The sequence below is a fragment of the Sylvia atricapilla genome, chromosome 8, assembly GCF_009819655.1.
Source record: "Sylvia atricapilla isolate bSylAtr1 chromosome 8, bSylAtr1.pri, whole genome shotgun sequence".
In the NCBI taxonomy this organism is placed as follows: domain Eukaryota; kingdom Metazoa; phylum Chordata; class Aves; order Passeriformes; family Sylviidae; genus Sylvia; species Sylvia atricapilla.
The window spans coordinates 29,610,012-29,625,326 of NC_089147.1; the positions used below are offsets into that span (position 1 = coordinate 29,610,012).

The 15,315-nt window shown below is 42.6% G+C and overlaps 1 protein-coding gene across 1 annotated transcript in view; it reads right to left on the bottom strand.

The window, feature by feature from the left end:
- Positions 1-14,492, bottom strand: part of RHOBTB1 (Rho related BTB domain containing 1) — a 50,016-nt gene extending 35,524 nt beyond the window's left edge. The window contains exons 1-2 of the mRNA XM_066324237.1: positions 14,379-14,492; positions 10,037-10,132 (exon numbers count right to left, since the gene is read on the bottom strand). The gene's annotated coding sequence lies outside the window, so the exon portion shown is untranslated. The remainder of the gene's footprint in view (positions 1-10,036; positions 10,133-14,378) is intronic.
- Positions 14,493-15,315: the final 823 nt, after the last annotated feature.

Sequence of the window (15,315 nt, forward strand, 5' to 3'; positions counted from 1 at the left end):
CTTTTGATTTTGAGACTATATTTCTCAGATGATTAAAAAAACATCAGGAGAGAGCATCACTTGTGCATAGACTGTGAGTTTACAAATAACCTTTCTACTCCTGGATATTGCGAGTCAATTTAATTCCAGAGGTTGCTCCAACATGCCGTGTTAGCAGAACTCCTTAAGAAACTTTCTACCAGCTCAGAAACGCTGAAGCTCAGTGCCCTCAGGCCCTTCCACCCTCTGCACTCCTGAGACACCAGAGAAAGGCTCAGGAGGAGACAGGTTGAAAAAATACCAATCAAGCACAATAGGAAGTGCAAGAGGAAGGGACTACAGGCACTTGGTTTAGCTTCTTTGACAAACTCTTCTGGAAGGGGAGCCCATGCTTCTCACCATCCCATCACAATCTAGGTCTGCTGCATCTGCCGAGGATTGATCTAACTCTGGGGGTTAGATTTTACACTTCTGTTTATCAGCATTCTGAGAAAGTCTACATCCCAGACCCAAGGGCTATTCCCTGTATTAGAGGTCTAGGTATGGTCTGCTTAAAAAGAAAATTTAAAAATGTAGTGACATGGCTCTTCGCTCCCTCTGAGGACCTACTCAAGCTTTTAAGTCAGGACAACTGAGATTATTTCCCTTCTGATTTAGGTAGTAACACCCAAGCACAAATGCAGTTTCCTATGACAAGCTACACCAACAACGCTCAGCAGGGACAGTTACAGAACTGGACTTGTTCACTAAAAGAGGGCAGGTCTGACATTGCCAGTTTGGGGGTGTCCCAACCCAAAACCAAATAGTACAGGACATCCTAGAGTTTCATTCTCTCCCTTATCCTTGAATGCAGGGGCCTTTCACATTAGAAGACTTTAGGAGCATGTTTAGATTTTAAAAATGTTAGTGGAAATAATTCAAAGGCACAAGGAATTAAGTAAAACAGAGTAAGTAAACTGTCCTATATGGGGTCCACATTGCGTAAAGCAACTTCACAGGGACAGAAGGTGCTCTCTACAGTCCATGAAATTTGCTTTCAACAATACAAAGTGAACATGAGTGAGTGTGGTACAACCAAAATCAGGAAACGTGGCACTTCAGTTATAGACTCCACCATCCACCCACTGTATGTGGTATGTGTAGTCTCAGCCAACTGGAAGCATGTGAATTAAAATACCAGAATTACCCAGCTCCTGTCACAGAAGTCTACTTTTTCCCCACAATTAGGCTTAGAGACTTCAGTGATGTTGGATAGATCAAAATAATTTCTAACTACTTTTGTAATGGATTAGGATATATTTCATTAGATTTTATCCATAAAAAAATCATAAAGAGAACAAATGCATTGAATAAAATTATGTAAGAATATATCCTATAAACATTGAAATAAAATTCAACTAATTTCCTGTCAATACAATTTTTAATGTATTTTCTTCTCCACAAATGAGAAGAACCTTATTAAAAGGTTTGCATTCAGGGCTGTGATGTACCCTTGCCAAATGCTTATGCATTCCTAATGAGCTTTCTTTTCAAAACTATTGTACATTGTACCCAGACTGTTCTTCTCTTTGGTTAGCATTTGACGTAAGGTGTCTCTATTTAGTGACATCAACATCTACTCTCAGCCAGCTATGCAAATTGATTAGGCCAGTTGCATCCCTTTTCCTACAATCCCACACTTGTCTTAATTCTCAGACATGGAGCCATGTATGATCACAATGATACCCTCACCGTGTTCATCAGACACCAACAAAGACCACTAAGCATTTATTTGTTAGTTTTTTTCCCAGTTCTTCATTGAATACTAAATATAGTGCAAGACCACCATCGCTTAAGAAGCCTGCAGCGCACCAGATTTTATTAGAGCATTCTGTGAATGATACATAGCACCAGTGGCTTGCCCTATGAATTTTATTTCCCCATTCTTTTTCACTAGAAAAGGGATATAGAAGGCTTAATATAGGCATACATTTTGAACAGCTGAGTAAACAGGAAAGAAAACCCATACAGAAGGAAAATGCCAATACTTATAACTTGGAATAAAAATTAAATAACTACATTATTTTCAGAGGGTTATATTTTGAAAATGCTTTAGTGTTCAGACTAATTATGTGTAGGATATTGGCTTTTCCATTTCCCTGCTTCCATATTTAATCTTGTTAATTACAAGACCTTGATTTTCTCCATGTCACTCCAAAACAGAATATCAATTTAGGTGGGAAGAGTCCTCCAGAGGCCATTTAGTCCAACCTCCTCCTCAGTGCAGAGCCAGCTTCAAAGCTTGATCTGGTTAAGGACAGTCAGTCCAGAATCTCCAATCCACGTGTTCCATTGCTTAGCCACTCATATGAAAATGGCTTTTTTTACAACCAGTGAGAATTTTTTTTCTTTACACCTGCCTTGCTGCTACTTGTGACTGCTGCCTTTTGTCCTTTAATTGCACAGCTGCGAGATCTGGTTTCCCCATAACCCCTTGTGAGTACCTGAGGTAGTAATTAGATGCCCTCTTAACCTTCTCTTCTCCAGGCCAGATAAGCAGCTCCCCCAGTGTCTCTGTGTCTATCTCAGGTTTCAGTTTCCCCACAGTATTAGTGGCCCTTGGTTGCACTGTGCTCAGTTGGTCAATCTCTGTTTGGAACTGCAAAGCCTGAAACTGAGCACAGTTTCTCTGAAGCCACCTCACAAGGGAATAACCCCTGCCCTCGCCCTCCTCGCTGCACTCAGCCTCAGGCAGCCCTGGATGTGGCCGTCCCTCGCTGCTGGAAGGGTGCTCAGCTGAGCCAGGTATGTCCCAGCCTGCTCACTTGTGCTGCCACAGTCCCTCTGGTGGCTCCTTAAACTCCAAGAAAGTGCCTTTGCTGCCGCCCTTTTCTTTCTACAGACTGCGGGGTCTGGTCATAAAAGGGAACGGATTCACTTGAACAGTCCCAGTTTGCAAGTTAGGTGTAGCAGGACACAATTAAGCAAAACAAAATTTTGGCTTAATAAGAAGAACAGCAAGAGAAACAGCTGAGCAGTTATATAAGTCTCCCAAGGGAAGAAGTGGCAGAGTTATGGCTCACTGCGTTCCCAACCCAGAGAGGACAAGGCTGTTTTAAGAATTGGTTCTATGGCAGAGTTTTGTATCACATGTGTAATCTTTTCTAATGGGAGCAATTTTGCAACAGCTTGCATTTGCTATATTCCACACTTCTAGCTCCTCAGGACTACAACATGGATACAAAAGATTTAATTGGCTTTAAAAAACAGTTCCAAACAAAAACTAAATAGAAAAAACTGACTAGTAGGAGGATTTCTTCTTGACTGTGTCATTTTGCTGTTTGGCAAGGGAATGAATCTGGAAGTAATAATGCTGGCATCTGCATAACTGTTCAGAGCTTCTTAAAATGTTTCTGCCATCTAATCAGATGTTAATGGAATGGAAAGAACTCCTTTGTGGGATGAAATAAGAGTCACAGCAAACAGTCTGCTGGGGAAGATTTTCTGTCTGTCTGTCTGACCTGGTGGCTAGCTGTCAGTCTCCACCTCTCCTCTATGTAGATCAGTCAAAATTCACTTGTCTCTGAGTAATAAGTTTCGAAGAGACTTGAAACCTCTTTATAGTACAACTGCAGGAGGTTTTCAATGACATACACAGTCTTTGCTTCTAACTCTTGATCTAAGCTATTGAGCTTTAAAAACCACACATAAATGCATCAGCCCTTTTTCTTCCAAGCATTATAAATGCTCTTTCTGCCTTTTGAGGATTGCATAAATCACCTATTAAAAGCCTAGCAGATTTATACACAGGAGAACGAAAAATGAAGACCAAATTTTAGAAGCTAAAACACTGGTCAAAGATTTCAGAAATTCAACAAGAACAATACACAAATAGAGATCTCTGCAAGAATGTGTCACTCCTGCTTGGAGTTGCTTATGTTGGTGGTATGAAGAGATCATGAGGGCAATTCTTGAACACAGATCCCAAGTTACAGAAACTGGAAAACATCAGGTAGGGGTGGTGAGAAGAGAAGCAAAGTGGATTTTGTCACCTTTTTCGCAGTTGCCAAAGCCTAGTCTTATGGGTCTCTGAATCACTGCTTACATACAAGAACAGCAGCCACCAGCCATACTCTGATCTTTATACACTGTCAAACCAAGAGAGCAGGGTTAAGTAGAAGAATCAAAGGCAACTTAATCTCATCATCACTGATCTTAGAGAAACAGCCTTATTAGCTACAACTTACTCTTCTGCACCTCTGTCCCATAGCAAGCTAGACACAAAAATAAGACCCACTTATGGTTTTAAGAGTCTGATATAAATCCTTCTGAAACTTGAGGAAAAGCTTCCAGTGACTCCTCTGAGCTTCAGTTTAGAGAGTAATTCAAGAAGAAAAAGTCCACAGAATTAGTTGCTACATGCCTGTCTCAGAAAGATGATAACTTAAAGTAGGTGAAACAAAACAGAAATGAATGAAGCACCTGTAACTTCACTACTTTTTCACCAGGTTGTTCAAAGAGAGTACTTATTTGGATTACAATCCCCCCCAAGATTACAGTACAATTCTTCATTCATTTTGAACAGTGTGATTCTGCACAGTAGCAACAGTGGGATTTTATGAATTCAAGACCAAAACTCACACTCTGTTACATCCTCTGTATTTTATACCTTGGAACCACTCATATTTTGAAACAGACAGCTTTTCCACGAAGGTAAGACCTTGTGCCTCTTACCACCACCTTACACCAGTTTACTGACATGATTTAGTAACACTAGCAAAGACTGTCTTGCAAAGCCTGCATTTTTGCAACACAGTAAATTCAGTGGGTTAGACAGGATTCTATGAACATGAGGTTTCTACTGTCCAAACACCACTCATGTATTTTAGTGGTTTACTTCAATACATTTAAACAAATCTAGTTACCACATTTTTGTTTCCCCAATGAGTTAAGGTCATAAACCACAGGCAGAAAGAATATTACCAGGGTTGGTTCTGATGGATATCTTTCACTCCCTGAAACACTTCCTATAAATTCTAGCAAAAGGGTGCAGCTGAAGGATAATGGTTATTGCAGAAATTGCAGAAGAATGCACACAAGTGATCCATACAAGAAAACACACACCAGCGATTCCAAGTCAAAGAAGCAGGCAATGAAGGCAGTTTGCATGTTTCACCACAGGCTGCTTGATGAGACTTCCCTAATTACACTTATTAGGAAGAGTTACAGAGAAGGATTCTGTTCTTTTAAATGCTACCATTCAAAAGCTATCAACCATGAAATTACATACTTCTTGTATATATTTGCAGTTTTCACAGAGGGTCTAGGACACTGCTTCTAGGACCTGCCAAAATATCACTGTCACAGGTTTGAACTACAGATTAGGCACAAATCGGAGGGCTTAATGGAGTGCATGTATACTGTGTAATTTGCAAAGTACTGAGTAGAAGACATCACTTTCCAATTACACTTACACTTACAAGTGCAGCATTTAAATGTGTCAGGAACAGAATATACCTTTGTAAAATTAAAAACAAACTAGAACCAGCAGCAGTGTTTTGAAGCTAATAAGGAATTCAGGGAACTTTAACAAAATCAAAAATGTCCCAGTGTCTTGAAACTTCTCATCCATTCATTGTTCGAAAGTCATATTGCCAAAGCATCATGAATTCCACTAGCAGGGTTTTTTCTTCTCTTTCAATAAATAGCAAGACATGTAGCATTCTATTTTTAAACTTTTTTACAGTCTTTTCTGAGCCAGGCAAGAGTTCTTTTCCTGGGTAAATGTAGAAGAGAACTACAAAGGCATTAATCTTATTTACTCCCATATATATTGACAAAATTGGTAGAGCAGGGTGCATTTTGTAGCATTATAAAATCCTCAAGAGAAATAAATTCCTCCCACACCTTGTCCCCAAAATATTTTTGCAGGAAAAGGTACGGATTATTTACAGAAGAAATTGCCAATAAAATGTCATCAAACTGCATCTGTTACAGAAGATAAACATTTCTCCACAATTCCGATTTTTTACATTAGGCTTTTAGCTGAAATTCAGATCTACAGCTAAAAGAATAATGTAACTTTATAGTAAGAGAAACGTTAAAAGTTCCTTAATTATAGTGTTGCCAGTGGGGAGTACTGTTGCAAACACATAAGAGAATTAAAAGAACAAAATTCACCCGTGGAGAAATTCAATGGAGACAGTTGGACCAGTCAAGGCAGTCAAGAGACTGGAGACAGTCAAGGAAAGCCTGAGCCACAGGTCTTTTCCTTAGAAGACTGGAAAGTATTTTACAAAACATTCTTCTGTATTTAGGGACCAATAATCTACATTATTGTCCTAAGCTCACATGACAGTCAAATAGATGTGTCTGAAATAGAAGAGACAAATTCAGGAAGTTCAAGTGTTATGGAATAGCCATATATCAAGAGCTGAAACATGGACAACCATAAGGCCCCACAACATGTACACCCATCTCAAGTGTAAACTGTACCTGTTGCACAGGACAATTACTGGAACACCTGCCCATGCTGAATACACCTAGGAGCCCATGCAGAAGCAAATTTCACCACTGACAAAGCAGCTGAAAAGAAAAAGCTGCTAAAGCTCAGGTACTGTTACCATACTATGTTTTTGTTACTGCAAATCCTCATTTTGAGGCTGCTAGGCCCTTGCTTCCAGAAGTGTGAGCAATATTCCAGAAGTGTGAGAGACAGGTAATTCCAGCTGGCAAGAGAACATTATGATATAACAGCACTGATTTTATATCCCAGCTTCAATTTCTTAGGTTGGGTACCTTGATGCTTAAGCTCCCTGAATTAATGGACATTTCAGGACTGCATCGTTTCGTTCTTCCTTTCCCACCTAACTGTAACTAATTGTTCCTGGTTCTGCATAGGTGGTGTGAAAAACAGTCATTCTCCTTTATGTAAAGCACAGGAAATTCCATGATAAAGTTAGAAGCATGGATTTCAACAGTATGATAAACAGTGCTAGAGAACATAAATTTAATTACAAAGATCAAAGGCAACAAACAGCAACACTGCCCGTCCTCTCTCACCTGAACCACCCACACAAGGCAGTCTCCCACATTTCTAATCTCGAGTCACAAGCAGTCATAAGATTGAAAAGAACTAGTTCAAGCAGTTTTAAAATTTAAAATTTCCCCTGATAAATTTAATTCTGCTGAAGGTTACTGTTGCACACACGGTGCTCACCCCTCTGCTGGCTTTGCACAGTCCAGAACTTTGTATTTACCATTCTGAATTGTCAGCTACATTCAAGTGCCAGATTGCTCTGTAGAGGCAATCACACACGTAGCTATTTTATTCCACTGACTGTGAAGACAGTAATCTCTCAGAGAGCAGTAGCTCCTTTACCCAGACAGCTAAATTTACTACTACTTGTCTCATAATGCCTTAAGTGACACAGAAGCCCAGAAGCAAATAAGCTATGACTAGGATATTAAGGAGCAAATGATACATCTACAAAGACACACTTTCCAGAGATGTAGCATTTTCTGACTCAAGCACACACCCATCCACAAATTAGCTTTTTTCAGACCTGCAGATATATTCTCTTTGAGAAGTGAGACCAAATCAGAGAAACAACAAGAACTGGTGTGGAAGTTCCTGAGAACATTGTTCTGTAATTTAGCTACACGAGCTAAATGTACATGTTACTCAGAAATTCATTTTAAAACAGTCTGGGAAGCAAGGCTGGACACAGGGAACAGAGCTGAAAAGAGATATTTGGCTTCTTGGGCGTGCCATTTCCCTCATTAGGTACTTTTTGATGGTGAGATCAGTCAATGCACAATAAATAATTCATGGCATCACTGTCCTGGTTTCAGCTGGAATAGAGTTAATTTTCTTGCTCGTTGCTGGTACAGTGCTGTGTTTCTGACTCCCTGTGAGAACGCTGATGACGCACTGATGTTGTAGGTGTTGCTTGGTAGTGCTCACTCAAAACTGAGGACGTTCCAGTACCTCTGCTCTGCCAGTGAACAGGGACACCAGAAGCCCAGGGGGAGCAGGGCCAGGACAGGTAACCCAAACTGGCCAAAGGGATATTCCACACCCTGAAAGGTCATGCCCAATATATAAACTGGGGGAGTCGACTGGGAGCTGCCAAGTGCTGCTCCGGGCTAGGCTGGGCCTCAGCCAGCACACGGTGAGCCACTGCATTGTGCACACCTTGTTTTTCTGGGGGTTTATTTCTCTCCCTTCTCTCTTTTAATTCCAGTGATTATTATATTTTATTTCAATTACTAAACAGTCCTAAGCCCATGGGCTTTACATTTTCTGATTCCCTTTCCCTCTCATGGACCTGGGGTACATAAGCAAGCAGCTACATGGTACTTAGCTTCTGGCTGGGGTTAAACCATGCATATGGTTTATCACAACTTGCATATGTGTAATACTGTATACTGGCTTTCAGGAACTGCATTACCTATAAAATTACTTCCACTTTTATTCACAAAGTATATGTTTGCCTTTGATAATGTCCTGAAAGGGGCTCATAAAATTACTAATGTGACTAATAAAGCTATTAAATTACCAATTTTGAGGGATCAATTTAAAGCACATTGAGATAAGCATAAATCCAAAGTAAACCAAGTGTCTTTTCACTTCACTGACCCTCCCATGAGGCTCTGAATGCTAAAATGTCTTTCTCCTGGCAAGATTAACCCCTTCATTGTATAATTCTCCCTGGCCAAAACAGTGGAAGTATTTACTCCTAGAGCTCACATGAAAAATGTTCTACTTGGTAGTACATAATGATGGGGAGAGGAGGGATGTTTGGTTTATGTTTACTTTTAGAGCCCAGGGGAGAGATTGCTCCCTAAGCTTCCTGAAAAGATGCTTATTTTTATTCACATTGTCACTATGTTTTCCCATGAACAAATATTTATACTTCAGAGGAAATGTTTCAGTAGCATGTTTCAGACAGGATAAGCAACGTGTTCACTTCCCTTCCTTTTATTATGAGAAAGCAGTTTTGCTTACAGGAGGAAGTAAATAAATAGATTCCCCAGAGATGCCTGGGAAGGGGTAATTCTTGCAGGAAACCCATCTTGAAAATACTGGCAGCATGTCATTGGGTCAGTGTTAGCTGACCTGTGGAGGTTTCATTTGCAATTGCAACAAATGAACACATCAAAGATTTATCGTTTCCTTTGTTCAGAGGAACAGACTATTCCTGTGCAATTCTGTCTTAATTCAAACATTCTCCTTTCTGACAACTTTTAATAGCATCTTATGTTCCTTATCTGCATTATTATAATGTACATTTAACACATATGGCAAGCTGTAAATTCATCTTTTGTTAATACCTCTGAACATGTAACAGACTGAGAAGGCCAATAGGTAAAAATGACCTAATTTCATTGACTACTTCAAATTCTGAGTAAAGGGTTTGACTCTAAGATCTCCCGAGGTTCCTTACGAGCCGAATCTTCCCACAATCCTAAATTAAAGACACGTATTTGGTTTTACTAACTTACATACTTACTGCAAGAACTGTGAAGATCTGGCTGTGGCACTTGACAAAAGCAATATAAATATACACCTGTAACTCAGGCTGGCAAAAGCCCCACCTTTCCCTAGGCTTCACAGAGCAGGAACTCAGAAAGCTGCCTGGATGCATGGAAAAGTACCTACATATTTGTGGTACAAACTCTTTCTTCATCCCAGGATCTCCCTCATTTCCTGCACCTGCAGACAGTCTGTGTAAGTATTCACTCCTGAAAATCAGACTTAACAGCTTCCGTTCCTTTGATGCTTGGAAAAAAGCTTGACACTGGGTCAAAAGCTACTCTGTGCAGGAGCTGCTCATTACCAACCCTGCAACACCAAGCCTTTATCCATTTATCTGCTGGAATATCAGAACAAAGCTGACTAATCGTGTAAATCAAACCATTATTTGTAGGACTTTTCAGTTAAGACCTTCGGTACAAAGTTTTCCAAGACACAGATGTTATAACTCAAAAGCTGCTGGTCAGAAGAGCAGTAGTGACAGGCAACACTAAGTGAAATGAGTCAGGTTTTCTTTTATTTCTCCCTGTCAATACTTACCTCACAGGAGAAAATGTTCACATCCATTTTTAGCAGCTTGATCAAATGCAGAATTTCATTAAAAATACTTCATGTCTTTCTCTTACTGTGGCACTCCTAAGGAGGAAAGGAGAAAAAAAAAGAATAAACCTCACTATTTTCAAACTAAAATTACAACACAGGTAACAGCAACATCTTTTATGATTCATTTTATATTGTAAAGCAGGCCTGCTTGGTCAACAAAAGAGTCTTTTAAAGTTTGTGTCTCTTTACTAAAACACTCTTTGCTCCAATGCACTGAAGAAATCACGGGGAGCTTGATGAGCTTTTGAGTATAACTGGAGATTGACACAACTCTGTCAAATGAATCTTGTTAGTGAATAATTTCTCTGTGGATTTAGATTAAAAAGCACCAAACTACCTTAGGCGTCAGAACCCAACACTGCTGTATCCCAGTTTATCCTCTCTCTTAGGCAACAGACTCTGAGGAGGGTTTTTTTGGTCACCCTCAAGAAGGTGACAAAACTCCAAAGAATGAGCTGACAGCCCAATGATACATGAACTGGGAATTCTGTGTTACTTCCCCCTCTGGTTACAAATGAAATTAATTATACATGTCCTTAGTTGGGTTTGGTAAATGCCTACTTTATTGTGGCTTGGTTCCCATCCAGGAGCAAGGTGGAGGTTTTCCAGGAACTGAAGATGCTGATTTCACCTCAGATGCTGCCCTAGAAGCAATGCTCAGTGGCACAAGTAAGTTTCAGAGGTTCATGCTAGCTTGAATAGCAGCAGGGAAATGCAGTCTTCAAATGAAGAGAGTAGTGGCCCACTGGGCATTTCTACCTTCTTATCAGGATCATTTCAGAACTGAGTTTAGGACTGAAGCTAATTTCTCACAGAAATTACAACCCTCTGTAGATACCAAACACAACAGAGGGAACAAACAGAAAATGAAGTAGCCTTCTATTCCACCGTTGTGAAATAGGCAAGCCACAAGAATTGACATTAGAGCTAGAGGCATGATGTTTATGTCCCCTAGGAGTCCTGCCCTTCCCTTTGCTACTTATCAATAAGCATTTTAGGGGGAAAGACATATCAGTCTTCCTGAACTGCCATGTTTCATGCAGCTACAGCTGTGGAGAATCTTTTCTACCGTGTTCACTCTTATTTCCTCCAAGGCAGGCCCACAGAGCTCCCTTCATAAGCCCTACAAATAACAGCCTTAACCCACAATTAAACAACCCCCAAAATTATTAATTAGGGACATTATCATACTCAGGGCTCTAAAACTGTTTAAGTAGATAGTTTATGTGATACTGTACCACTCATAACTGTTTAATTGTTTCCTTAGTATCGATGGCAAATTAGAAGTTACTTGCAGCTTCGTTCAGAACATCCCTTTTCAAAAACACCAAACTAAGAAAAGGCCATGTGGTTTATCTGATCATAAACCCAGAGCTTTCTATGTTTTTACTTCACTGAGATGTCATTCACTTCTAACAGCCTTTCTCTGCTTCACCCTCATTAAAATCTGTGGACGTGACTTCCAAGGATATATCAAGATCCTTCTTACCCTCAAACAGACATGTAAAGGCCTTCCTCACGCTCATTCACAATTCTTTTTCATCAATCATTAATCATTTACATTATTGTCCTACTAAAGGCCACATTAAGACTTTCCTGCTTGCTGAGATATTTTTTTAATTGTTATGCTGTAAAGTCAGACCAGTTGTTTGAAGAATGTAAGCAGACAGAAATGTAGCTAAACCTGATTTTCATCATTACTAAAGCATAAGACTAAAAGTTCACTTCACAGATAAAAATTTGTGGCCTTCATCCTCCTGCCCCTCAGTCTTCTACTTTCTGGTTTTGAAGACACTTGAGTTCTTATTAGCGTTGTTCTACCCTACAATTCCTAAATACAAACATCATACCATGGTAATGTAAGCCAACCTCTCCCTGTGATGATGGCCTGCACTCAGAAGAACAGAGCAGCTAAATCTTACATGCACCTTCCTTACCAGAGTCTGGAGGAGCTCACAGCTCAGCAGAGAGCTGGCTTGCTGTGACTCTGACCCCATGTGCCTGAAGAGAAAGTATCAGTTCTGTCCCTGGCAGAGCACTTCTTCTCTCTGCCATCTGCCCCACACTCACGCAGGCATTACCTGAACTAATGCTCACCCACAACAACAAGCACACGGTGATACTGTGTGCAGCACATGCAGCAAGGTCACCGTGGGCTGAGGGAAACCTGCTGGAACACAGAGTAATTCCGTGAGGGATGTACTTGCACAGTGTAATTCTCCAGAGTGGGGAATTTCTTTTAAATAGGCAGGAAGGTGAGGAACAGGAACACCTGCTGCAGGTTGGCAAGTGAAACATTTGCAGTGCAAAGCAGGCCCAGAAGGACCCCAGAAGAGGCCAGGTGGAACACTGGGCTCCCTGGATGACTCCTTGTGGCCAACAGTCATGTCTAATCTGCTCTAGAAGCCTCTTCAGTGATGGACAAGACGAGTGTCTCTTACACACTGACACTACAGAAAACTCAGCCCAGTTTTTCCCTCAAATCCACCTCAGCTTCACCTTTGCATTGTTCAGAAGCTGATCCAGTCTTTGCCCCACTCCTGTTTTGCTTTTCTATTATCATTATCACCAAACTAACAATATTGCAAAATTTTATCCTCTTAAGTTTTTTTACGAGTTTCCTTTAACTAGCCCATCATCTCTGTGCATTGGTTTCAGTTTCTGTAACACCACATATTCACAGTACATCTGCCCCATATCTCTTTTAACAAACTTTGAGGGACTGCATGGAAGAAAACTGTTTTTAAGCCTTATGTTTCTGACTTGCTTAATATGGTCTCACTTCAAACTTCTGCCTTAAAAGTTCAAATACTGGGAGAAATTTAAGTAACAGAAAGAGCAGAACCTTAGCTCACTGTTGTAATCTTTACTGTGACACACCTCACTTGCTCTACATTACATGGTTGAACAGACAGTAGAAATGTTACTTGCCATTGATACCTAAACCAACATTTCTTCTCAACATATTTTCAAACCTTTAATCTTGTTGGATCCATAGCAAATGCAAGTGTTTTGCCCTTTCTATTTATGTTTAGGCAAGTATGTTTTTTGCTGGGGTCTATCAGAGAAAAACAAACTTTTTTCACTATTGATTACACAGACAACAATATTTATATTGTGATATAAATATTTCTATTTAACGGAGTACAAATGGCAACATTTGGTGTGAAGTTGACAATCAGATTCTAAAAGAATATATTATGATTGCCACTACCTCTATCTTAGGAGCACTCCCAACACTCAGTTAAACAGCTGCCAAATGAAAGTGCAAGTAACTCTAAAGCTTTACTTTCCTCCCCAAGTAGTAAAAAGTTCTTCCCTTTTCTTATTCCTTTTTTCCAAGAACTGCAAAAGAGTTGGGCTAGGTATGGCCTACTGCTTCTTCCCAGAGGTTCTCCACAACTGTGAAGAAGAGAAAGGGCTCTTTAATGTTATTCTCCTGCTAGGTCTTTTTGGAAGGCATGTCCTTCCTTATAACCAGCTCTCTACATGCATTTGCACTCTGTACCAATTACAAATTTCATTCTTGTAATGCAGAGAACCATTAATAATTTAAGATTAAAAAGGAACCTAAGGGCAGGAATATTCCATTTTTGCTCACGAGATAGATGGTACGCTGCTAGTACGTCAACTCAAGTTATCTTTGTGCATGCTACGTTAATTCAGCAAATTGCTTTTCAAACAAAGTGCATGCAGAAAGTGCCTGGAGATTATACACGAGAAGAAAGTTTCATTTCTATAGCAAATGTGCCAAACCAATATCCAGAAAGTGAAATACGAACAGATTTTAGTTTTGTCCATTTAGTTTTCACAAACAGCGGGTAGCCAGGAAAAAAATTTGTAAAGAAGCCCCCTGCAAGAGCGAGTAAAAGTCATGGCAGGTGCAGCGATAAAATCCCCAGCGCCCTGCCTGCACGGTGAGGAGCCAGAGGAACAATGGACACGTCTAACGGTACGGAACGGCTCGGGAGCGATGCAGCAGCACCGCCTGACACCCAGTGATCTGCCAGCAGTTCTGACCTTACCGCGGAAGAGGACGGGACATCAGGGCGAGGCGGGCAGGTGCGGAGCCCCTCCCGGGGCAGGAGCCGGGGGCTCTTGTCAGGAGCCGCCCCGGCACGGGGAGCGCTGCCGGCCCGCGGTGCTCCGGCCGCCCGTCCCCGGGGCGCAGCTTCCCGCGGCGGCCGGCCCGCCGCCTCGCCCACAGCGGGACCGCGGCGTCCGCCCGTCCCGCGCTCGCCTTCCCTCACGCCCCGCCGCCGGGGCCGCGCCGCCTCACCTGAGCGCGGAGCGCGACCGGATGGGGACACGACACAAGTGACGCTCAGCGGGGTGCGGAGGGCGGTGCGGTGTCTCGGGCGCGGTGCCGTCCCGCCCTGCTGTACGGTGCCGCGCCGTTCTGTTCCGTGCCGTGCCGATCTGTACGGTGCGGTGCCGATCTGTGCAGTGCCGTGCCGATCTGTGCAGTGCCGTGCCGATCTGTACAGTGCCGTGCCGATCTGTGCCGTGCCGTGCCGATCTGTGCCGTGCCGTGCCGATCTGTACAGTGCCGTGCCGATCTGTGCAGTGCCGTGCCGATCTGTGCCGTGCCGTGCCGATCTGTACAGTGCCGTGCCGTGCCCAGCGCGGAGCGGGCGCGCGCGTCCCAGCCAACCAGCGCCGTCACGTGAGCGCGCCCGGCGCGCGGTGCTGCCCGCGGCCGTTACAGCGGCGCGCGCGGCGCTCTGAGGGGCCGGGGCGTGAGGGGCGCGCGCTCCCGGCGCTCTGGGGCTGCCGCCGGGCGAGCGCTCGCCCTTCCTGCCCTCGGGAGACAGCGTTTCCAGCAATTGAGGGGCTGCGGAGGCAGGAAATCCTGCGGAGCCCCGTGCGGGGAGCGGCCGCAATGGCATCACCTCCGCGCCCGGGAGAGGGTGGGGTCCGCCGCCGCCTCCTCTCTGCTCCGTGTGAGCATCCGCGGGATGAAATGTGGAACTTGACAGTGGCATCAAGGTGTGTGTGCCTCCCCGAACTGTGAATACTCCTGTGCTTAACATTGCTGACGAGTCTGACCAGTAAATCCCACCACACTGCTCGCCTCAGTTTCTCCACACGGAATTTTCATGCTGAATCGTAGCTAAAAAACAACGTTAAGCTTGTTTTCCGGCCAGGATGCTTTCCATTTACCCTGTCCTCAGGGTGTCTGACCTCCCTATCAATAATACGCCAACAGGAAGCTG